The sequence below is a fragment of the Lampris incognitus genome, chromosome 2 (assembly GCF_029633865.1).
Source record: "Lampris incognitus isolate fLamInc1 chromosome 2, fLamInc1.hap2, whole genome shotgun sequence".
In the NCBI taxonomy this organism is placed as follows: Eukaryota; Metazoa; Chordata; class Actinopteri; order Lampriformes; family Lampridae; genus Lampris; species Lampris incognitus.
The window spans coordinates 38,953,184-38,980,548 of NC_079212.1; positions in this window are offsets into that span (position 1 = coordinate 38,953,184).

A 27,365-nucleotide genomic window follows, 5' to 3' on the forward strand; every position below is an offset into this window, starting at 1 on the left:
TTGAATAGTCTGAAACATGTGACCCCCACTGGTAAAAGAGTCCCCAAGTAGGCCTAGGTCATTGAACTGCAAAACCTGACCTGAACATTGTTCTTCTAAAAGAAGAAAAAAGAGCTACAGTACATCAGAAGAAATGGTCTTTATTTGTTATGAGAGGAGGGGTAGAATGAGAGGAGGAGGGGTAGAATGAGAGGAGGAGGGGTAGAATGAGAGGAGGGGTAGTGATGAAGATGAAGAGGAAGGGTAGGAAGGAGGGTAAGACGGTTGTAGAAAGGTAGGATAGCAGGGAGGTTGTAGGAAGGAAGGTAGGAAGGTAAGAAGGTTGTAAGAAGGATGGTAGGGAGCCATGTAAGAAGGTTGTAGGAAGGAAGGAAGGTAGGAAGATTGTAGGAAGGTAGGAAGATTGTAGGAAGGTAGGAAGGCAGGAAGGTTGTGGGAAGGAAGGTATGATGGAAGGTAAGAAGGTTGTACGAAGGAAGGTAGTAAGGTTGTAGGAAGGTAGGAAAGACGGTAGGAAGCAAGGCAGGAAGGTTGTAGGAAGGAAGGAAAATAGGTAGGAAGGAAGGTAGGAAGGTTGAAGAGGGAGGAAGAGCAGTTAAGAAGTGGCAGAAGCTGATCAAATCTACCAGGTGTTGAGAGTTGACAGTAATTAGGCTGGCAGTTGAGTTTCAAATTGATATGTGATGTCACAATAGGACTGAACATTCTAACAGGCAAAGTGTATGGCAGAATTGTTCAATTTTAGAGCTCTGAATTGTTCAAAAACTATAAAATATTTTTAAAATCTGAGTAGGATTCTGAAAGAGCTGAACGTCCTGAACTGTTTAAGCTTTAACTGGAGTTTCTAGCTCAAAAAAAGGAAGGAGATACAGTTCAAAGGTGATGAGGGTTTCAACCTTTCCCCATAGCTTTCCACTGTTTTGAAAAAGTAGAAAAAGCTTAATATGTCCAAAAGTATAACAGATTTAAAAAAAAATGTGAGCCTTAATGGGCTTAAAACAGATGAACATTTTAATACCTGAATGGTTCCGGTGGCTAAAAGTATGAAGGAGTAAAAGAGGTGGAAAGCTTGCAAAAGTCCCCCATTGACTCCCATTCCAAAAATGGCTGAAAAAAAAGTTGAATATTTCAAAAAGTTCAAAAGGTATGAAAAATCTGAAAGGGGGGCACTAATGTCCCTAATGAGTTGAACATTTTGATAGTTGAATGGTTTCAGCAGCTAAAAGTATTAAGGAGCCACAAAGTGTCCAAAAATGGGCAGAAGAAAAATAAATAAATAAATAAAGAACTGCAAAGCTATCTAAAGCCGTTCATGTGACGCCGATCAAGGGCGCACGTCCGGATCCCGTGCACCAATCACCAGTTCCGCAGCTAAAACATTAGCCGCTTGTTTCGCTGCACGGCGGAAAGTACTTCTCCAAAAAGCAAAAAGTCATGCATGAATGAAAAAAAACAATTAGGAAGACGACACAAAAAATGGATGTACATTACCAAACGCCACAGGAAAGTGGGGGGGGGGGGTCCTTCTTGTTATTCACTGCAGCGTTCTCCTTGCTCGCTAGCTTAATATAAATCCAGCAGCTCGAAGTGTCCAACGTCCTAAAGTAAATTCGACTTGCAACAACCTAGCGGTTTTACTACAACACAACACAAAACAAAACACACACACACACACACGACTAGCAGTTACACCAGATAAAATTACTTCAAAATTTAGCTCCAGCAGTAAAGTCGAAAAAAAATCACTTTCTCCACAGAAAGACCTCTGAATAATCCCACATGGATTCTTTCTCACGCTTACCCCCAATTTTAGGGCCACCCCCTTCAGAGCATCATGGGAAATGTCGTCTCATCATTATGCATATACAATTGTAACCGGTTATTTTCTTGCCCGGTGCGGGATTCGATACGGGTTGTACTGCACCACAAGGCGACATCACTAACCGCTCGGCTAAAGGGTCAGACCCGTTATTTAGGGGCTAACGTGTCTTATTAGTAGTTTACACCAGTGTTTCTCAACCGGGGGTCCGCGGACCCCTAGTGGTCCGTGGTGTAATTGCAAGGGGTCCGTGAAAATAAAATATATTTTAAAAAAAGATCCTATGACATTTATAGAAATAGGATTATTTTACTCAAATGTGACTGAGACCTTTATCTACCTAAACTATAAAGGGTAACAGGACTTTTTTCTCTAATTACATCTGTTTCACAAGTGTAATTTATTGTATTTTAATAAGAGATCTCGCTCCCGTTTGCATTGTTAAAAGTTACTGCATAAAAATTCTGTTACATATATCTGAAAGTTACTGAATACATATTCTGTTTTGTTACATATATCTGAAAGTTACTGCATAAGAATTCTGTTTTGTTAACTATATCTAAGTTACAACTGAAAGCTCTTATTTTTGCCCCAAAGAGTGAATAAATGCTATAATGCAATTTAAAGTGCAGTTTCTACTGTTTCTACAAATTGCAACCCCCCTCCCCCAAGATCAGGTGGAGGGGTCCTCAGGGTAGATCAAAAATACGTAGGGGGTCCAGGGCCCCAAAAAGGTTGAGAACCACTGGTTTACACTATATACGTAACGACATATACGATACACTGTGTGTGTGTGTGTGTAAACTATTCGCTCAACTAGAGGCTGAGGACATTCTCCCAGCTCTCGTTGCTAAAACTGGGTGGAAGCGATTTAAGAGTTAAAAAAAACGCGTTCATTGCAGAACCAATCCAAAGTCTTGAGGGCGGGGCCGTCGCGTTGGGGCGCTGACGCGCAGAAGTCGTGTGCTTGTAAACGCTGTCGTACCAGCAACACCTGCGTTATAGGACGGCTCAGGCGCAGTCACCGAAGAAAACTAGACGAATACAGTCGGCGAGCTAACATTAATTATGGTTTCAAACTCACCATTGCACTACAGTGTGTACTTCGTCAACAGCCACTCCCGAAATAACGGTGTCTGTAGAAGCCGTCTCCACTTTGCTTGGCCAACAAAAGTCTCTGGTGCGCCAAACACGAGGGCGGAACCACCGGCGGCGATCTGGTCACCGATGTCCTCGCTCTGTCCCGCGCATGCGGCAGGAACGCCTTCTGCTTTCAAAGACTGCACCTGCTCCTCCATTATGGACAGCAGAGGGCGTGTGACCAGCACCATAGATTTCTGCCCCTGTGCGGACAAGTCGCAGACAGCTGGACGGGCTTGATAGACCAAGCTTTTCCCGTAACCAGTTGGTAAACAAGCAAACACGTCTCTTTTGTCCTGGGTTAAAAGTTTTACACAACGCCGCTGTAAATCCTTAATAGCACCAATCTTGTGGGCTGAGCACGCGTTCGATAAACTGAATCAGATGATCTCACGTTACTCGGCACGTCCATTTCCAGCGTTTTAAAAAGCTCTCTCCGCGTTACAAAGTGATTCGCTATATCTCCAGGTTGTTTCACTACGGAGGAGGATGTGGAGAGAGCATGTTTCCGGTAAGGCGTTTCCTGGACAAAATGTAAAGGGTGTAGCAGTGGGCGTAGGCTTGTTAGCGGCAACGGGAGAAGATTGGTAGGCGGAGATCTCGGACTCTCTGGTATCGCGAGACTAGTGTGTGCGTACGCTTCTATCCCAAACGAATTATTTTTGAGGATATATCTGTATTTATTTATTTATGGTTAATGGCTTATAATATCAGCCAATAAGAATCAAGTATGTTACAATACAGCCACACCTTGGGAGAATTGTCAATAAAATCAGCCAAATGTTTATCTGTTGCTGTACGGGTCAAAAACACTGTGTACATATAAAAGATCAGGTTCAGTTCCACCCATGTACTATTTACTCTAAGCTATTCCACCCCAAAGCTGACTTGACTATACATTTTAGTATGTAAAATATATGCTGGCGTACTACCTCAAAGAAGCCAATATGTGTGAAATACGTATTTAAGAGGCTACTCTGTCAAGAGAGTATGCATGACTACAAGCGAAGTATTCTTAAACTTTATGTATAAGGAAAGAATACTTAATTACACTTTTCTTAAGTATATCTCGATCAAAAGATTAAGTACAAGTATAGGCCAAATAGACTTTATGTAGATGTAAGGTAGTAATGTAAATCCGCCACAGGGTGGCACTGTTACGCTGTATGTTCCCCTGGGAATGCCGCAAATGGCGATGTTTGTCCCTCTTGCAACACCGTACCCCTAAGTCTTGTCCCGGGCAAAAGGCTACGTTGATCACATGGTTTTTTGTTTGTCTGCCGGAAGCTGTGAGTATGATGAGGCCAGCGGCCAGCTGATTGATGAGAGGTGAAGTGTAAGCGAGTGCCAGTAAAGTGTCCAGGTCTCAGCCACGATCCCACGCCTCCGCCTCCTTCCTTTTCCACGCAAACATCATACTACAACAAACACAACGCAGAGTCCCAGGGCGTGTAGGGAGACGACGGCCGAACGCAAAGTGCGGGTTACATATACTTATCAGCCAACTATACTTAAGTATAATTATTTTGTTTTATATATCTCTTATAAGTACATAAAAAGTAAACTGAAAGCATACTTATTTTTAGTTTAAAAGAAGTATAATAATAGTACACTTGAATAAACTTCTCTGTAAGGGCTAACGTCAGCACAGGGGTGTTAAACTACTTTGTCTGAACATCATGGAATGTTTCAAAAACATGTCAAGACAACCACAGTGATGTGAGGTTTTAGCTGTGACAGCATGATGTATCATGCTGTGATAGCATGACGAGAAGAAAATAGGAAGTTTCTTGTAACTTATGTGTTAAGATACAAACCCCAATTCCAATGAAGTTGGGACGCTGTGTAAAACGTAAATAAAAACAGAATACAAATGTGGACTCGTCAGACCACAGCACACTTTTTTCCACTTTGCGTCAGTCCATCTCAGATGAGCTCGGGCCCAGAGAAGCCGGCGGCGTTTCTGGGTGGTGTTGATATATGGCTTTCGCTTTGCATGGTAGAGTTTTAACTTGCACTTGTAGATGTAGCGACGAACTGTGTTAACTGACGATGGTTTTCCCAAGTGTTCCTGATACCACGTGGTAATATTCTTTACAGGATGATGTCGGTTTTTAATGCAGTGCCGCCTGAGGGGTCGAAGGTCACGGGCATTCAGTGTTGGTTTTCGGCCTTGCCGCTTATGTGCAGAGATTTCTCCAGACTCTCTGAATCTTTTGATGATATTATGGACTGGAGATGATGAAATCCCTAAATTCCTTGCAATTGTACGTTGAGAAACGTTGTTCTTAAACTGTGGGACTATTTGCTCACGCAGTTGTTCACCAAGTGGTGAACCTCACCCCATCCTTGCTTGTGAAGGACTGAGCCTTTCGGGGATGCTCCTTTCATACCCAATCATGACACTCACCTGTTTCCCATTAACCTGTTCACCTGTGGAATGTTCCAAACAGGTGTTTTTTGAGCATTCCTCAACTTTCCCAGTCTTTTGTTGCCCCTGTCCCAGCTTCTCTGGAACGTGTTGCAGGCATCAAATTCAAAATGAGTGAATATTTGCAAAAAACAATAAAGTTTATCAGTTTGAACATTAAATATCTTGTCTTTGTAGTGTATTCAATTGAATATAGGTTGAAAAGGATTTGCAAATCATCGTATTCTGTTTTTATTCACGTTTTACACAACGTCCCAACTTCATTGGAATTGGGGTTTGCACAACAACAATTTTTCAGAATCAAGTAGTGTAGGTAAGCAAAGGCAATTTTATAGAACCCACTGATTTTCTAACAATTTTAATTGAAAGATTATGCTGGAAAATTGTTTGTTACAATTAACCCGTTTAATCCCAAAATTTTCCTTGCAATTTGAGTACATGCATTTTACTCCTTTGACCTCCCTAGCACGCAAACTTTATGCCCTTTTTGATTTTGTTGGTTAAGTTAGTGAAATATTAGATTTCATACTCAGTCACAGTAGTGACTGGTGGAAAACAGCATAGTCAGAATTCATACAAATTCTTCAATTAGACTATTTACACATTTAAAATCATGAAATAACAGTAAAATATGCAGCATAGAAGAATGAGATATGGTTAGAATTTAATCCTGCAGTGAATGAACTGAAAGAGAAAGCACGCAGGGCTTTTTACGCCATAAAACGACAGATTTACACTGAAATCCCAATTAGAATTGGGCGTAAACTATTTGAATCAGTAATTGAACCAACTGCCCTCTACGGCAGTGAAGTGTGGGGTCCGCCTGCAAATCAAAACTTTGCAAAAATGGGACAAACACCCAATTGAAACCCTGCATGCAGAGTTTTGCAAGAACATCTTGCATGTACAAAGCAAAACAACAAACAATGCATGCAGGACAGAACTAGGTCAATATCCATTATTAATCAAAACTCAAAAGAGGGCAATCACATTTTGGAAACATTTGAAAAAACAACAGGGACCCCCACTCATACCATTACAAAGCCCTGAAATGCCAAGAGTTGAGCAAAGAAAAGAGTCCCCTCTGCCAGCTGGTCTTGACACTTAGTTTACTCAACAATACTGACAACCCACAGCCTCAACAACAACACACTGATACAAAATCAATTCGAGTCAACCAAATTATAACACATCAAAAACACAATTACATCACCTACCGGAACACACAAACACAAAGCAAAATGCAGTGTTATCTGGCCCTAAACAGACAGCACACACTGGCAGATTATCTGACCAGGGTAACTGACACAACATTGAGAACCACCTTGACAACGTAGAGACCGATACCACCGAAGATCGTGGCTACCTGTTGATGAACGGCTGTATCAACGCTGCTCTCTGAGGGAGGTGGAGACAGAGCGGCACTTCACAACCACATGTGGAAAATATAAAAACATCAGAAAAATCTGCTTCCCTGAATTCAACCGGTCCTACCCAATTTGACCTTCCTGATGCAGAAAAATTCAAACTACTCTTGGGGGGAAAGAGCAGAGTGCTCTACACTTGCAGCACAGTTCCTTTCTGCCCACCGCAATCTGAGGGACAGTGAGTGATGGAACAAAGCCACAACACCACAACACACCTATTTACCTACACACACACAAACACACACACATACACACACAGAGACACACATAAATCTATTACGGTACTGATGTTATACTGTATGTATGTATGTGTACATACTGTACTGTATGTATGTGTGTATATATACATATACACATACATACAGTATATCAGTTATATATATATATACATATATATGTGTGTGTGTATATGTATATGTGTATATATATTATTCTTTATTTTATTATTATTATTATAAGTGTCACTAATGTTAATATTATATTATTTACACACACACGCAGACACAGACAGAGACACACACATACATCTATTACAGTACTAATGTTATACTGTATGTATGTATATATATATATATATATATACACACACACACACATACATATACTTTATATATTTTTTATTTTTTGTTATAAATGTAACTAATGTTAATATTATTTACACACACACATATGTACGCACACACACACACACACACAAATACATGTTAGTGTTAATGTTGATTTACTGCGCAGATTTTTAATGTTAATTACTACCACTTGTTATTTCTACTTTGTTTTTCAATTTACATACATTTTAATTTATCAAAAGCTTTGGAACAATTTGTCATGCCAATAAAGCGAATTGAATTGAATAGAGAGACAGAGAGAGAGAGAGAGAGAGAGAGCGAGAGAGACTGAACAATATGTGCCTACCAAACCTACCCCCCTTGGTTACAGCTAGTGATTAGTTACTTAGGAGTGTCTCTATATTTAAATGGTCAGTATTCATATTGTGCATGATATTAGTTAACATCATGTTCAGAGCTCAGCTCTAGAGTGTTTTCTAACATGTATTCATTGTTTGAACATGTCATGAATTTGAAATTATCAACCAACATTTTATTCTTGCTAATGTTACAGTGAAATGCTCTCAAAAAAGGGAATTTGATATCAGATCTTTTTTTTATGAAGAGTCAAAGTGTAAGAAGCACATTTCATAGCTACACAAAGACAATTCAAGGTCCTTTACATAAAGGCTTAACAAGACCTTTTAAGGTCTTTTTAAAAATGGGTGTCCGGGTAGCGTGGCAGTCTATTCCATTGCCTACCAACAAAGCGATCGCTGGTTCGATTCCCCGTGTTACCTCCGGCTTGGTTGGGCATCCCTACAGACACAATTGGCCGTGTCTGTGGGTGGGAAGCCGGATGTGGGTATGTGTCCTGGTCGCTGCACTAGCGCCTCCTCTGGTCGGTAGGGGCACCTGTTCGGGGGGAGGGGGAACTGGGGGATATAGTGTGATCCTCCCACGTGCTACGTCCCCCTGGTGAAACTCCTCACTGTCAGGTGAAAAGAAGCACCTGGCGACTCCACATGTATTGGAGGAGATGTGGTAGACTGCAGCCCTCCCCGGATCGGCAGAGGGGGTGCAGCAGCAACCGTGACAGCTCGGAAGAGTGGGGTAATAGGCCAAGTACAATTGATGAGAAAATGGGGGGGGACAAAAAAAAAGACCTTAAATGAGAGGTACAAAACAAGATACAGAGATTAAATAAGAAGTATATTAAAAGTGTAAGATAAAGAATGAAAATGATAAATTAAAGGATACTCAGAGCTGAATAAACAATATAATAAAAGGCTGATAAGACGGAGCCAGAAACTCCCATTTAACGTGCAGCCAACCATGGAAAAGTAACTGGAGCAGCATTTGCAGAATAACACCAAGTGTGCCTTCATTTTAAAGTCCTTTGTGAATACAGGAAGTCTTCTGCAGAATCACACTGCTTGTGCATGTATTGTTTTTCCAACAAACATTTCAAAATGTCCTTACCGATGTTGAAACCCAGCCTACGCCCTCGGTTTGGAGGAGGCTGAAGGAGACTGCTGGTGTGTGTGCATTACAGATGTGTGGGGCAGAGCAGTCTGACGTTTAGCTGCTGCACTGCTGGATGCAGTTTGATGCCACCAGGAGATCAAGCTCATAATGAAAAACCTCCATCTAGTGTTGTGTTGTCTCTTCTCTGGTAAGTCCAGTCTGTCTGTCTTTCTGTCTCATTCTGCCTCTCTGTAATCTCATATTTATTTCACTCCTATGTAAAATGACCATGGGCCGTCAAAATGACCGCCAGTTTTAAACTCTATATTCTGTCAAGATAAATACCCAATTGAGATATTAATGCATTGCATATGTTCATATGCCTGTTAGGAAATGACTGACACAAAAATCAACATTTTACCAACTATAATACTATTTTTAAACAATTTATACTTCAGAGATTGTGTGAAGTTTGCATGTTCGCCCCGTGTTTGCGTGGGTTTTCTCCGGGTGCTCCGGTTTCCTCTCACAGTCCAACGACATGTACTAAATTATCCCTAGGTGTGAATGTGTATGTGTGTGTCCGCCTTGTGATGGCCTGGTGGCCTGTCCAGGGTGTCTCCCCGCCTGCTACCCAATGACTGCTGGGATAGGTTCCAGCATCCCCGCGACCCTGAGAGCAGGATAAGCACTTTGGATAATGGATGGATGGATTAAGCTTCAGAGAGACATGATCAAACTTGAATAGCAAAATTGTAAAAGCGAAAATATTACCTAAAAAACAAAACGAAAAACACATGTTGCTAATCTAACAAACGTAACAAGGCCTATAAAACGTGAAATGTAAAAAAAAAAAACTGAAAATAACTATTAAAACAGTCCCAAACAACAACCAGAACTTAAAAACTACTAGAACAACCATGGACTGTCAAAATGACCACTTGTTTTAAAATCTATATTTTGTCAAGAGAAATACCCAATCGAGATATTAATGCATGTACATATATTAGTATGTCTGTTAACAAACGACTGACACCAAAATTAGAAATTTAACAACTTTAATACTATTTTTCAAACAATTTAAAATCACCGCTGTCCAACACTTGTAAATACTGCACCGCCTCGGTGGTAGTCATGGAAATAATCAAAAATCAAGTTCAGACTATTTCTCTGCACTGGAGGACGCTAGTGTGTTTCTAGGACAGAGCAATGAACTTCGCGAAGGAAATGACGTGACCAACACGCTTCATAAATAGTGACATGATGCGCACGATCACACGCAAATTACGAGCTGTCTTTTTGACAGCTCATGGTTGTTTTAGGTAAATCTTATCCTAATTTGTTTTTGTGTAATGGATCTAAAGCTAATTTTAATGCAAATAATATGACATTTTAGGGGTATTCAGGGAGCGACAGGTCAGTATCTTTTTTTCTCACAAAGTTATTAAACTTTGAAAATGCAAAACGGTCAAAATGACCGGCTTGGTCGTTCTAGCAATTTCTTCCATGCGTTTTCTGTTTCTTCACATCAACCTCTTTCTCATGAACTTTCTGTGGACTCTCCCTTCTGGTATTCTCTCGTCTTATTCGCTCTCTGTCTTTCTCCCTGTAGATAATATTAGTTTGTTCATACGAATATTTTCTCACTCTCTATAAATCTTGTAATTTCTATGTGTCTCTGTGTGAGTTCTTGTACATTACGTTTGGACCCAGCTCAGCCCGGACAGGAGACCGACTACAAATGATCACCAGCTTAAGAGGCTGTTAGCTGTCAATGAAACAAGAGTTTTTACAAATATATCAGTTATCTGATGAATAGTTTGGAAGACTAAACTTAATATTGTTATTGGCAGTAGTAGTCAGTGGCGCCGGCAGCCGTAATCCCTGTACGCACCGTGCGCTACTAGCCAGTGACGTTAACACCAATCATCGGCCTTCAAATGTATTTGTGTGAAACGGCGTGAGTGGCCAAAAAAAAAAATCATAAAAAAATGTACGCATGGTACGTACAGGATTACGGCTGCCGGCGCCACCGGTAGTAGTAGTAAGAGTGCTAGTCATAGGAAAACTAATATCAATAGAAGTAATAGAAGTCTTAATAGTAGTAGAATAATAGTAGTACAAGTAGTATTAGTACCATTAACTCCAGTATTTGTTTTTTCTCCACTCCCTCCACAATTACGGTCCAAGTGCCCTTGAGCAAGACGTCACATAGCCCCAAACTTCTCAAGAGGGGTGCCTCAGTATCTGACAGTTGGACACTGTTTTTACTGGTTAGCTTCACAAAGTCAATGTGAAGTAGAAGACATGAGCACTTGTTTAACTTCATAAGACTGACTTTAACTACCGACTGTTTGTCTTTTCAACAGCGCTGTGTGAGGTCACCTCCCGTCCATCCAATCTTACAGGAACGGTAGAAGGGAGCATCACAGCTAGATGCAAATTTAAATGGGCTGAAAACAATAAGAAGTACTTCTGTAGGCATCCCTGTTATTATAAAGATATTCTGATTGAAACCAATCGTACCATGCATGAGAAATACGAGAAAGGCCGATACTCCATAATAGTTGAAAAGAATGGATTCCTCGATGTGACCATCAGACATCTGGAGAAGTCTGACTCAGGAAAGTACTACTGTGGAGTGCAGAGATTTCTGGCAGATGAATACCAGGAGATAAATCTCATAGTTGATGACGGTGAGTTTCTGAACTGGCTTCAACAAGGCTTCAGTATCTGAGTTTAAAGTTGTACTCTTTGTTAAAAATACCCTTGTTTGAGTCCTGACAAACATGTTTGGCTCTGTGTAATGTCTTTTGAGATACACCAGCAAAAATCTTACTCAAACACATTTATAACATGTTGTAGTGACCTACTTGCAGGTTAGATATTCACCATGCGGGCCAGAGACGGTCCCTTTAAAACAGTGGGCGGGGGTTAGCAAGGGGTATTGTGGGTAGACACGAGGCTGAGGTTTTTAGCATAGTGAACTGCTGATTTAGGTTTTGTTGGAGGAAATAAACAATCCCACAGCTGTGTGGTCAAAAGGAGAAGTGGTCTCGTCTCCTTTCTTTAATCCTATTAATATTTCTAAATCATTTAATTCTGGTTGTATCAAAGATTTCCTGTGATCACCACTTGAACAAAAAGTTAATGTTTTGCAATATTGTGTTAATATTTTTTGCAACTAATATGAATAGTTTGTAATGTCATGGCTGTTTGTGTACATATATGCCTTTAAAACAACGTTTATTCCCAATGAAATTAGTTATTTTCCCTTCTAATCTCTGATGGCAGCCATTTCAAAATGCCAGCAGATCATGTATTAGTACACCATGTGAGATTTCACACTTATTTTCACATCTGAAGGAGTTACACATCTTTAAATGTCGACATACTTACCACAAACAAAAAAAATCATACCAAGAAAAGAGAACGTTTGTTTTCCACACACATTTACAGTCTGTGATGATCATAATGTTATCACTAATGTTTCACTTCTGCAAGACAGAAGAGCAACATTAATTTTACTATTATCATAATTCAACTGTCACTCATCATTTCATGATTGTTTTGGCTTACTGATTTTATAATAATTATTATTATTGGGGTTTTTTTATGATGGTGTCCTAACCACCCTTTTGAACAGCCACTCATCATTTATCCCTGTACGTGTTCTCTCAGGAAGTAAAAATTCTCCTTTTAAATTGCATTTACCTGTATATGCAAATCATATCTTTAATATTTCATGTCGATGTTTTGCTGTTCACAGCTCCAACCAAAACAACACAACGCCCCAAAGTCAAGAGTGTCACAAGTTTTGCAGCTTTTTCTACAGCTCTCACCAACAACACATCCTATTCACTATATAAAGGTATGGGGATCTTATTCTATTCATATATGTGTCTGTTGGTGTGGTTGACTGGCTGGTTGGCTACATGACTTGTACTACTACCACCACTATGGCATTACTATTAAATACTTATACTACTACCACCACAATGGCTGTTACTATCAATAAACTTACACTACTACCACCACTATGGTGTTACTATTAAATACATTTATACTACTACCACCACTATTGCACTACTATTAAATATATTTATACTACTACCACCACTATGGTGTTACTATTAAATGCACTCTCACCCCATGATGTCATATAGTGTCGCTGCTGACAAAGCATCGATATACACTCACCGGCCACTTTATTAGGCACACCTGTCCAACTGCTTGTTAACGCAAATTTCTAATCAGCCAATCACATGGCAGCAACTCAATGCATTTAGGCATGTAGACATGGTCAAGACGATCTGCTACAGTTCAAACCGAGCATCAGAATGGGGAAGAAAGGTGATTTAAGTGACTTTGAACGTGGCATGGTTGTTGGTGCCAGACGGGCTGGTCTGAGTATTTCAGAAACTGCTGATCTACTGGGGTTTTCACGCACAACCATCTCTAGGGTTTACAGAGAATGGTCCGAAAAAGAGAAAATATCCAGTGAGCGGCAGTTCTGTGGGCGAAAATGCCTTGTTGATGCCAGAGGTCAGAGGAGAATGGCCAGACTGGTTCGAGCTGATAGAAAGGCAACAGTAACTCAAATAACCACTCATTACAACCAAGGTATGCAGAAGAGCATCTCTGAACGCACAACACGTCGAACCTTGAGGCAGATGGGCTACAGCAGCAGAAGACCACACCGGGTGCCACTCCTGTCAGCTAAGAACAGGAAACTAAGGCTACAATTCGCACAGGCTCACCAAAATTGGACAATAGAAGATTGGAAAAACGTTGCCTGGTCTGATGAGTCTCGATTTCTGCTGCGACATTCGGATGGTAGGGTCAGAATTTGGCGTCAACAACATGAAAGCATGGATCCATCCTGCCTTGTATCAACGGTTCAGGCTGCTGGTGGTGGTGTAATGGTGTGGGGGATATTTTCTTGGCACACTTTGGGCCCCTTAGTACCAATTGAGCATCGTGTCAACGCCACAGCCTACCTGAGTATTGTTGCTGACCATGTCCATCCCTTTATGACCACAGTGTTCCCATCTTCTGATGGCTACTTCCAGCAGGATAACGCACCATGTCATAAAGCTCGAATCATCTCAGACTGGTTTCTTGAACATGACAATGAGTTCACTGTACTCAAATGTCCTCCACAGTCACCAGATCTCAATCCAATAGAGCACCTTTGGGATGTGGTGGACCGGGAGATTCGCATCATGGATGTGCAGCCGACAAATCTGCAGCAACTGCGTGATGCTATCATGTCAATATGTACCAAACTCTCTGAGGAATGTTTCCAGTACCTTGTTGAATCTATGCCACAAAGGATTAAGGCAGTTCTGAAGGCAAAAGGGGGTCCAACCCGGTACTAGCAAGATGTACCTAATAAAGTGGCCAGTGAGTGTATATATATATATATGAATATTGTAAATTCAGATCGTCACCAAAATAACAATGATAAAATATTAATAATGACAATAACCTTTTCACTTATATTACAATGTGATAAATATATCCTCACAAATAATCTTAAATAGTCAATATTGTTTTCAAACAGGTAAGGTTTGTTGAGTAAAATTGTTTGGCTGCTAAAGGAAAAAACCAGAGAACCAGGAAATGTGCCAAAAAGTTTTGTTGACTGAACCTGCTGATCTTCTTTCCAGATCCGATGTTTTACGTACGCGCTGTCTTGGTCATCATCATAACCTTATCCGGAGTCTCTGCACTGATTCTCTACAGGAAGAGGAACACAAAACACCCGGTAACTTCATCATATAGACACACACTAAAACACACACACATACACATGAAAAAAAAAGACATATTAAGACAATGACATACACATTTACATTTGTATGCATGTATATGTGTGTGTGTGTGTATATATATATATATATATATATATATATATACGTATACACAGAATAACCTGCTGAATTCAAGCTGGGACTCACTTCCATCATACTTTTTCCAAGTGGGAGATCAGCTATTTCCCTATTTCTGAAGGTGTCTGGGACGCAGCATTAGTTTCATTTACTTAGCAATGACTGTGGCATGACTGAAATATCATTTAACAAATAAGAAGTGTCTTTCAGATGGTGAGCTCATGGTTGTGACCTAGGTTAACAGAAAGAGACCTAAGTCAGCTAGCAACTATGTGAGAATGAGCTAATCTTAGCCAGCAAGTTACAGTGCATTCCAGCAATAGAGTAGTTAACTAACTAGTGACGTAGTAGCTTACTGCTACCTAACGTTGGACAAACCTAAGTTCAGTGACTGACAAGTAAACGCTCTTTCACACGTTAACACAAACTAATGTGGGGAGTCGTAACTTAACATGAAGTTTCAGTGGTGGATGTGAAGCTGTGCGCCAATGTTCGTTTCAGCTCTCCATGTAGTCTCATGCTGTGTTGAAGTCACATCGGAATTACCAGTTTCCTGCCTCTGCTGCATTCATGTGACACCGGAATCACCAGTTCCTACTTCTAAATATGATTCTTATCAATAACCAAGCGGCATCCAAGTCCTAAACATGTGAATCTTTCCCAGTATTACCCTCTTCCACACTATAGTTACAAGAAATGTTTGAGGTGCCACAGAATGTGACATTTACTCACCTGTAAAGAGTCAAGTGACAAGTGACAGGACAGGGGCACATCAGGGGCCAATCAGATTTCAGGTGGGGCCAGTGCCCCTCTGACCCCGCCTCTGGATTCGACCAAAACTATTTATCACCAACAATGATTTGTCTGATATTCAGCAGTTTTATTTCTTAGTGACTGACATTAGATAAGCAACAACCCATCCCCGGAGCAATCCACCAATTTTCGGTTGAGAACCATGGCCTCAGACTTGTAGGTGCCAACTCTCATACCGGCCATTTCACACTCAGCTGCAAACCGCCCCAGTGCGCACTAGAGGTCATGCTCTGATGAAGCCAACAAAACCACATCACCTGCGAAGAGCAGAGATGCAATTCTGAGGTTCCCAAAATGAACACACTCCTCACCTTGGCTGCACCTTGAGATCCTGTCCATGAATGTCACAAACAGAATCGGAGACAAGGAACAACCTTGGCGGAGTCCGACACCCTCCGAAAACATGTTTGACTTTGTGCCAAGAATGCAGACACAGCTCTCATTTTGGTTATACAAGGACCCGATGGCTTGTAGCAACTGCCCCGGTACCCCATACTCTCGCAGTACCCCTCATAGAGTGTCCCGGGGTACATGGTCGTAAGCCTTCTCCAAGTCCACAAAACACATGTAGACTGGCTGGTCAAACTTCCGCAAGGGTAAAGAGGCCATGGTTCTCTACTGGAAAATGGCTCCCTCTGGTTTGGGGATGAGTTGTTGCCTCAAGTGAAGGAGTTCAAGTATCTCATGGTCTTGTTCATGAGTGAGGGTAGGATGGAGCGGGAGACTGACAGGCAGATTGGTGCAGCATCAGCAGTAATGTGGATGTTGTACCGGACCGTTGTGGTGAAGAGGGAGCTGAGCCGGAAGGCAAAGCTCTCAATTTACCAGTCAATCTTCGTTCCAACCCTCACCTATGGTCATGAGCTTTGGGTAGTGACTGAAAGGGTGAGATCGCAGATACAAGCAGCTGAAATGAGTTTCCTCCATAGGGTGTCTGGGCTCAGCCTTAGGGTGAGGAGCTCGGACATCTGGAGGAAGCTTGGAGTAGAGCCGCTGCTCCCTTGCATCGAAAGAAGCCAGTTGAGGTGGTTCGGGCATCTGATTAGGATGCCTCCTGGGCACTTTCCTTTGGAGTTTTTCCGGGAACGGCCAAATAGGAGAAGACCCTGGGGTAGACCCAGAACTTGCTGGAGGGACTACATGTCCAATCTGGCCTGGGAATGCCTTGGGATCCCCCAGGAGAAGCTGGAGAGCATTGCTGGAGAGAGGGACGTCTGGAATGCTCTGCTTAGCTTGCTGCCACCGCGACCTGACCCCGGAGAAGCAGCTGAAGATGAATGAATGAATAATATTAGATAAATCTAAAACCTAACGGCAACACAAAATCCACTTTTTGAAGTTTTCTGCAAAAACATGTCATTTTGTCTTATCTTAGCGACCAGAGATAAAATATCTTATTTCTGAAAAACATTACAGTATTGTTTGCTAAGATAGTCCTCTGAAGGTTGTTGTTTTAGTGCAAAAAGTTTGATGCGGCCAACACGCTAACACTTTAGCATGTCGATTCTTTAGTATGTAGCTTTATCTCAAAAGTACATGTGTGTATGAGTGTTTTCATGTCAGCTCTTTTGACTATTCTTGGGTTTCTTCTCCTAGAATGAAGATGACAACCACTCCCAGCGGAATTTCCCCAAAGACCCAAGTGATGCTACAGACCCCTCTGTTTTCAATGTACCTCAAAATGCACCTGCTGGTGATGCTGCTGATTTGGTTTACTCCTTGGCAGACTTTCCAAAGCCCGTGGTCAACACTGAAATATATTCTCAGCTAAGACGCACCTAAGCATTTAAGTGCAAGAAAGATCATTATTAAAAAGTTTGAGAATATAACAATTATAGAGGAATTAACAATTGCAAGTAAAAATAAGAAACAGTAATAAATTCACAGTCATCGGATGATCCGCTGTGGCGACCCCTAACGGGAGCAGCCGAAAGTAGTAGTAGTAGTAATAAATTCACAGTCATAGTTCCTATATATATATTTTATTCTGTAGTAGTATGTTCAGTATTCTTCAGACAGTTCATTCTGAAGGCGATTTTCCTCCTTGTTGTCTCCCGCTAATCTCCACAGTCGGGTTTACAAACCCCAATTCCAATGAAGTTGGGACATTGTGTAAAACGTGAAAACAGAATGCAATGATTTGCAAATCCTTCTCGACCTATATTCAATTGAATACACTACAAAGACAAGATATTTAATGTTCAAACTGATAAACTTTATTATTTTTTGCAAATATTCACTCATTTTGAATTTGATGCCTGCAACACATTTCAAAGAAGCTGAGACAGGGGCAACAAAAGACTGGGAAAGTTGAGGAATACTCAAAAAACACCTGTTGGAACATTCCACAGGTGAACAGGTTAATTGGAAACAGGTGAGTGTCATGATTGGATATAAAAGGAGCATCCCCGAAAGGCTCAGTCGTTCACAAGCAAGGATGGGGTGAGGTTCACCACTTTGTGAACAACTGTGTGAGCAAATAGTCCAACGGTTTAAGAACAACATTTCTCAACGTACACTTGCAAGGAATTTAGGGATTTAATCTACAGTCCATAATATCGTCAAAAGATTCAGAGAATCCGGAGAAATCTCTGCACATAAGCAAGGCCGAAAACCAAGACTGAATGCCCGTGACCTTCGATCCCTCATTCTGTAAAGGATATTACCACGTGAGCTCAGGAACACTTCAGAAAACAATTGTCAGTTAACACAGTTCGTTGCTACATCTACAAGTTTAAGTTAAAACTTTACCATGCAAAGCGAAAGCCATATATCAACAACACCCAGAAACGCCGCTGGCTTCTCTGGGCCCGAGCTCATCTGAGATGGACTGACGCAAAGTGGAAAAGTGTGCTGTGGTCTGACGAGTCCACATTTCAAGTTGTTTTTGGAAATCATGGACGTCGTGTCCTCCGGGCTAAAGAGGAAAACTACCATCCAGATTGTTATCAGTGCAAAGTTCAAAAGCCAGCATCTGTGATGGTATGGGGGTGTGTTAGTACCCATGGCATCATGGGTAACTTGCACATCTGTGAAGGCACCATTAATGCTGAAAGGTACATACAGGTTTTGGAGCAACATATGCTGCCATCCAAGCGATGTCTTTTTCAGGGACGTCCCTGCTTATTTCAGCAAGACAATGCCAAGCCACATTCTGCACGTGTTACAACAGCGTGGCTTCGTAGTAAAAGAGTGCGGGTACTAGACTGGCCTGCCTGCAGTCCAGACCTGTCTCCCATTAAAAATGTGTGGCGCATTATGAAGCGCAAAATACGACAAAGGAGACCCGGGACTTTTGAGCAAATGAAGTCGTACATCAAGCAAGAATGGGAAAGAATTCCACCTACAAAGCTTCAACAATTAGTGTCCTCAGTTCCCAAATGCTTATTGAGTGTTGTTAAAAGGAAAGGTGATGTAACACAGTGGTAAACATGCCCCTGTCCCAGCTTTTTTTGGAACGTGTTGCAGGCATCAAATTCAAAATGAGTGAATATTTGCAAAAAAAAAAAGTTTATCAGTGTGAACATTAAACATCTTGTCTTTGTAGTGTATTCAATTGAATATACGTCGAAAAGGATTTGCAAATCATTGTATTCTGTTTTTATTTACGTTTTACACAATGTCCCATTGGAATTGGGGTTTGTATTTCAACTGCCCGGTTGTCAACAAGTACCTCAAATATTGTCGTGCGATTTGATGACCAACACAATTACATAATGCGCACTAAACATGCAGTACGGCAGATCTAGCAGATTGAAGTTACAGGCATTATTCTTTTCCCACCTGCATTTCGTGAAGACCCTCCCCTATTCTGCCTCCGATTGGCTAACCTTAACCCCACCCTAGCCCTAACCAACAGAGGCACCGAGTACTAGCTAATAAGATGAAGAGTAGGCCAGGTTTTCAATAAATGCGGGTGGAAAAAAAAAATAAAGCAAGTGACAGCAAACTAATTTGCTTGGTTTAATTTGCTTGCCAAAGACTAAGTTTACCCGCATTTAGCGACTGGCTAGTGTTAAAGGTAAACTTTGCCGCTTTTTATGTGAATGTCTAATCAGTGTTAATAGCAAATGTATATTCCTCAGTGCGTGCTATGTTGACCAACAAATCCGAGTCATAAATTATAAAGTTATAAATTATAACTCTGAGAAGAATCTGAAATCCTGGTTGCAGAGCCATGCCGGCAGGGCTTACATGTACCAAGATGCATTGCGCGCAAACTTCTGACACCCAAACCCCAAATCCTTCCAAAGCCCGGTGTTTATTGAGGCTCTGTGTACAAAGAATGGCATCTTAAAATTTTCTTTGATCAGAAAACTGAAAAATACATAAATTGGATTCATTTTATTGATAAAAAAAACAAAACATGCCTTCTCATTACATCATGTCTGGATGCGACAACTACAGAAAGAAGAGAAAAGAGGAAGTAAGCTTAACTACCACTGATTACCAACATATGTTGAATGGTGTATAGAATGGCTCTGAGTGATTTAAAAAAAAAAACAAACATGATGAGAAGGCACCGAGATCCAGCCATCCATCCATTATCCGAACCGCTTATCCTGCTCTCAGGGTCGTGGGGATGCTGGAGCCTAACCCAGCAGTCATTGGGCAGCAGGCGGGGAGACACCCTGGACAGGCTGCCAGGCCATCACACAGGGCTGACATACACACATACACACACACACATTCATACCTAGGGACAATTTAGTACAGCCTATTCACCTAATCTACATGTGTGTGGACTGGGAGGAACCTGGAGGAAACCCACGCAGACACGGGGAGAACATGCTAACTCCACACAGAGGACGATCCGGGACGACCCCCAAAGTTGGACGACCCCAGGGCTAGAACCCAGGACCTTCTTGCTGTGAGCTGATGGCGCTAACCACTGCGCCAATGTGCCGCCCCACACCAAGATCAGTACTGGAAAATCTTCTGGTGTGCAATACTGATGAATATTTATACTGCATTAGTACTGCATTCATGTTCTGCACATATTTTTACATTTTTCCTATTTTTATACATATTGTTGTTATGAATTGTATAATGCAAATTTTTTTCATGTTTTTTTCTTATGATTTCACTTATGCTTATATATATATTTTCGATTCTAGAATGTGAGCAACTGTAACTTGACCCAATTTCCCCTCAGGGATCAATAGAGTATTTCTGATTCTGATTATGCTGATAGTTTTTTCTTAGCCATACAAAACCTTGAGTAGTCACTGAGTTTGAAATGGGTGTTCTTCAAAATGTCTTTTCAGGCAGTCATGCCAGGCTGCAGATAGACCTAGTTTTAGTTAAGGTCAAAATTATTAGCCCTCAAGGAACTATGGAACATTTCCCTAAAATTCTGCCCAATGTTTCCATCATTCATAAAACTTTACAGTACATAGTAAAACATTCATCAATGTTAAGGCCCCTATTTGGTACATTTTGGAATGTAAAATAAATCTTCAGGTTTGCTTTCAAACCACACCTGAGCAATCAATCAGCTTTCAAACCACACCTGAGCAATCAATCAGCATTGAACTTTACTCAAGGGACTCCAATGAAAAGGGCTAGGGGCACTTGAACACTTGATTGAGAGGGACTACTCTTAAATTCTTGGTTAGAAGTAATTTCATCATGCCAAAAAGTAAAGAAATCAGTCTGGAACTCAGAAAGAAGATAGTGGATGTTCATCTTAAGGGGGAAGGCTATACTGCCATTTCCAAGCATTTCACAGTGTCTAGAACAGCTGTATGTTGCATCATTGCAAAGCACAAGGAGACAAATTTTGTTAGAAATTAACCTGGGTGTGGTCGAAAGTGCAAGATTTCAAAAACTTTGGAGAGGAAAATAGTCAAAGATGTCAACAACAATCCCCAGATCTCTGCCAAGATGATTGTTGTTGAACTGGCCTCTTCTGGACTTGATGTTTCAAGGAAGACTGTTGTGAGGGCTCTTCATTGTGGTGGGCTTCGAGGTCATCGTCCAAGAAAAACTCCATTGCTCATACAGTGGCAGACCAAAGCCAGACTGAAGTTTGCCCGTGAACATCTGAAACATGGGCATGAGTTTTGGAAGTCTGTCCTTTGACCTGATGAGACTAAACTTGAGCTGTTTGAGCACATGGATGTTGCTTTTGTTTGGTGAAGGAAGGGAGAGGCCTTCAACTCTAAAAACACAGTTGCCACAGTTAAACATGGTGGTGGGAGCATAATGCTGTGGGGCTGTTTTGCTGCTTCAGGCACAGGGAACCTTGTTCGGGTGCATGGGATCATGAAGAAAGAAGTTTATGTTGACATTTTGAAGGATAATGTACTAGCTTTAGGTCGCTGCTGGGTCTTCCAGCAAGACAGACTCGAAGCATACATCTTAGTTGGCCCAAAACTTTTTGAAGGACACCAAAATCAAGGTCCTGGAGTGGCCCTCTCAGAGCCCAGATCTCAGAGCCCAGATCTCAATCCTATCTGTGGCGGGAGCTCAAGGTTAATGGCCATGTTCGAAAACCACACAATTTGGATGAGCTGGAAAAATTTGCCATGGAGGAATGGCTGAAGATCCCTCTAAGTCATGGGCCAACCTAGTTAGGAACTACCATAAGAGGTTGTTGTCAGTTGTGAGTCAGAAAGGTTACACTATTGACTATTAATTGTCAGAGGGCTAATAATTTTGGCCTTGCCATTTTTGTTTTTTTCTAGTTTCAATTCAACGCATCAGTAAAATATCTTAATCAAGCTTAGTGGAGATTTTGTCTTTGTTCTTTTGGAAGCAATTAAAACTATAAACTTTTGGTTAGGGTCATTTCCATGGAAAAGTTAAGGGTTTTGTTTGATTTCATAATGGGGGCTAATAATTTTGACCTTAACTGTACCTTTGAAATAACGCATCTTGACCATGCAGAAAACACTGGAATTTACTGAAACTTTGTTTTTCAAAAATATAATAAACATTTTGTATTATGCATTGACATTTCATCCTTTTTTGGTCTTTATAATTTTTACTAAATGCCTAGATTTAAAGTACATTTTCTGTTCACTTGTCTTGTTTACATAACAGGGTGAAATTAATTTTTAAAGCACTTACTCCTACTCACTTAGAAAACCCACCCAAAGGCAACAGCTTTCCCATTCTATCACAAATGCTTTCTTTTTAACCATACAGCACCCCCCCCAAAAAAAACATGTATAGACACATACCAACCCCCCCCCACTGGATCGTTAGCGATCACATGTTTTTGAAAAAAAATTGAATTCTTTATTTTTCCCAGCAGTACATATTACAAAATGTATATCAAAACAATTAAGTTTAATTTTCCTCTGCCGTTCAGGGTTTTTTTTTTAAAACTTACAAGAAGAAGAAAAACAATATATATAAAGGAAAACCTTTTATACAATTTAAGAGACGTGAAGTGTGTACATAAGACTCTATACAGGAGAGAGGTGATATGAGGATTCCTAGTTTGTGGGAGAGCGTGAAGGTTCCCAATGCGTGGGAAAAGGAGCGTGAGGGTAGCAAGAGAGGGTGTATTAAAATCTAATTAATTCAATATCTCCACAAAATCTGGCCTTAAGGGCCTCACATATTTGACCCACTTGGTCCAGAATTTAACAAACTTATTTTTCTGAAGACGGAGGGGAAAAAGTAATCTTTTCCATAACATAAATGTCATTTACTATATCTATCCACTCCTGTATTGTGGGGGGTTCAGGAAGTAACCAATGCCTTGTGAGTGCTTTATTTACCAGCACATGTCAAAATACCACATAACTATTCATCCGGCCGTCCTGCCTGGAAATTGGCATTTCCTGTTTTTTGGATGTTTGAATGTCACACCTCTCCCCTTCCTATTGGACGTTGTGCATGTGATGTGCATGACGAGGTAGTAAATGGTTATGTCCTTTCCCGAGTAGCTTTATTGACAGCTGATGATCGTTTATGGCATGAAACAGGCTTGTACTGTCTCATAAAGAATTTACTTGACTAGCTGGATTATATATATATATATATATATATATATATATATATATATATTAGGGATGTCCCGATCCGATCTCAAGGATCGGGGCAGATCCAGGCATTTTTAAGAGATCGGATCGGATCGAGCAGAAAATAAGTCCGATATTTTGGGGGGGGGGGGTTTGCGACACCTCCACTCAGTCCGCTGTCATGCAGCTGTCGTAAACGGGGAGCACAATTTGCGGCAGAATCAGGCATGACCAGGACACAGCTAAATTGTCTGAAGTGTGACATTATTTTAAAATAGAAACTGAAAATAGCCCAACAGCCACTTGCAATGTTTGCAATGCAAGCATTTCGCGGGGCGGGTTTTTGTAGAGCTGCGTACAATACCACTAACTTGATTAGGCACCTAAAAAAAAAAAAAAAAAAAAACACGAAACGGAATTTAACGAGTTCACTCAGCTAACCAAGGCAAAGGCTGCACCGAAGCAACTCACACTGGAGGGTACTTTTAAAAAGAGAGGGAAATTTCCTCCCGGCAGCGACAAGGCCAAAGAGACAACTGAAAAAGGAGCTGAATTCATCACTTTGGATGACCAGCCCATCGCTGTGGTAGAGGACACTGGTTTTCGCCATCTTTTGGAGCTGTTGGAGGGAACCACATTATGCCCTACCTTCCCGACACTACATGTCATGCACAGCCCTGCCGGAGCAGTACAAGGTTCGTGATCACCTACGAGGTCTTTTATCAGGTGTGAAGGCTATTGCATTTACTACAGACATTTGGACTTCTGATGTTAGCCCTATGCCACTGCTTAGCCTCACTGCACACTGGATCGACTCCGCTTTTGAGTTGAAGTCTGCGGTACTGCATGCACACCAGTTTCACGAGTCTCACACAGCAGAGCATGTCAAACAGGCAATCGAGGAGATGCGGAACATGTGGGAAATAGACAAGCAACTTATGACTGTAAACATAACTGACATTGGCCCTTCATGCATGCAAGCATAAATGCGGCAAGTATCCAGGCTGGTCCGAATGTGTTTTCCATCTCTGATCGATTTGTAACAAATACAGTATCTTAAATGCATGAGCTGTGACAAGTTTTTCTTTTCATGATTTCAATATTGCCCCACTGAATAGTTATCCATTACTTTAGGGCAGCAGCTAACTTGTGCAGGATTAGGATCTGAACATTTTTTGATCTAATAGTCCATGGGCCATACCAAATTTTGGTACTACTCAAGGCCAGGCTCTGTGCTGCAGTAGGCAGCGGGTAGGCGGAGTCACGTCCTAAAGTTTGCCATCTCTGTTGATACAAATATCTGGGGTGGCCCATATGTCCAACTCATACGTAGCCTTGCATGTTTCACGGAAGGCTACTGCTTTTGCCTCGTCATATCTTATGTTGTAAATCACTTTGTAAACATTGTTTTTGAAAAGTGCTATACAAATATTAATGATGGTTATTGTAATTATTATTGTATTTGTAAAAAACTTGTACAAGTTTGTACAATACTTACCGGAAACGTTGTGCACACTTTCCAAATTCAAGAGAAGTGAGCCAATTCTTTGGTGAATTTAATTTATCAACTGGTACTAGGGCGGTTTGCAGCTGAGTGTGAAATGGCTGGGATGAGAGTCAGCACCTTCAAGTCTGAGGCCATGGTTCTCTACCGGAAAATGGTGGATTGCTCCCTCTGGGTTGGGGATGAGTTGTTGCCTCAAGTGAAGGCATTAAAGCATCTCAGGTTCTTGTTCACCAGTGATGGTAGGATGGAGTGGGTGATTGACAGGCGAATTGGTGCAGCATCGGTAGTAATGCAGACATTGTACTGAACCATTGTCGTGAAGAGGCAGCTGAGCCAGAAGGCAAAGCTCTCAATTTACCAGTCAATCTTCGTTCCAACCCTCACCTATGGTCATGAGCTTTGGGTAGTGACCGAAAGGGTGAGATCGCAGATACAAGCAGCTGAAATTAGTTTCCTCTGTAGGGTGTCTGGGCTCTGCGTTAGAGATAGGGTGAGGAACTCGAATATCCAGACGGACCTCGGAGTAGAGCCGCTGCTCTTTCGTGTCGAAAAGAGCCAGTTGAGGTGGTTCAGGCATCTGATTAGGATGCCTCCTGGGCACCTTCTTTGGAGGTTTATCGGGCACGACCAACCTGGAGGAGACCCCAGGGTAGACCCAGAACTCACTGGAAGGACTACATGTCCAATCTGGCCTGGCAGCGTTCCTGCAGGTTTCAACAGGTTAACTTTAAGAATCTTTAAGACCCCTTAAAGACCACTTTTAATAAAATTTAAGACCTATGTCACGGCAAAAAAGAATGAAGGAAAATTACTATGAAATAATAAAAAAGTCCTAGAATCACTTACAAGGTAAATTTATTAATGTTCTAAAAGAGCAACTTCACGTTCCAGATTATGTTATGAGGGTATGAATGGAGTTCGGCGACAGTTAGTGTGCGTTTACATCTGCCAGTCACACATTGGTCTATACACAGCTGCACATTATATAGAATACTGAGTGCATGTGTATTTGTCTCTGTGTGTGTGTTATTCATAGTATTGCTGAAATCGAATGTAGTATGTCTAAATACCAATAACTAAATATGTTAAATACATATAAAAATGCAATGGTCAATAACTGATTACTTACTTTGCCATGTTCCAGCAAGTCCTGTGCTTTTGCATTTCCCATAAACTGCGACCCCAGGTACCTCGACTGAACTTGCCCCTCCTCCCAGAAACGTACATGTAGATCCAGCTGCTTGGCATTGGTCCTCTGGTTCAAACTTTCATCAAACATGAGAACGAACAGACCGCTGTTTAGAGGCGAGGTCTCTCATGATGTATTCCACTAAACCAAATTTCGTGATGTAGGTAGTTTCGTCACCACCGCACGCGAATGGTTTCACCATTTCTGAATCCGGAAACATGCTTGTAAAAAGCTCACCTATGCCCTCGATGGTGCTGGAGGAATGGTGTTTAAAAAATTTATTTCTGATTTTTCCCTTTTTTCTCCCAATTTAGTGGCCAATCTATCCTTATTTAATTCAAACATCCACCCTCGTACTGCATGCGTTCGCCAACTGCATCTCTCCGGCCGGAAGTCTCAAAGGAGACGCCGCCCCACTTCCGTGACAAGGCGACTCCAGGCCGAACCACTGTTTTTTCCGACACAAACAGAGACGCATTCACGTGACGAACACAAGCCGACTCCGCCCCCCTCCCGAAGACAGCGTCGCCAATGATTGCTGCTTCATCGAGTCCGGCCATAGTTGGATCTGACGAGACCCCAGTGGGCAACTGCATTGACACAAAGCCGATGCTTAGACCGCTACAACCCCGCGGACCCAGGAGGAATGGTGTTTAGCCACAGTATTTAGCGTCCAAAGCACTGCCGCTTTTAGGGTTGGCGTAGACCTAAACGTCCACAGGTCGATTATCTCTGATGTTGTTACGGGAGCTGCTGCACTTGATGCTCCCACGGCAGTGGCAAACACCGAGCAGATGGCAGGTATTTGATGTAAGCTTTTCGGTTGGGTCTTGCGTTTCTCTGACTGATCATGCGATTCTACAGCCTCTACCCCCAATGTCCCGAGTTTAATAGTTTTCTTGCATAAGATGCAGCGGGCTTCAAAAACATTCCCCTCCACCGGTTTCAACCAAGCACTAAACGTGCTTTTCTCCAACCACTGGTAGTTGGAATTTGCCCTTCCCCATGAAGTTAGTAAAGTAACAGAAGTTAAAGATTTTAGCATTAATTTATCTCTTGGCTCGGACTAACAGCATGGCACACGCTACAGGATACAAACATAAAACACTGGTTCAGTGTTCTCCAATAAATTGACCGGGGAGCAGCAAAGTAATGAC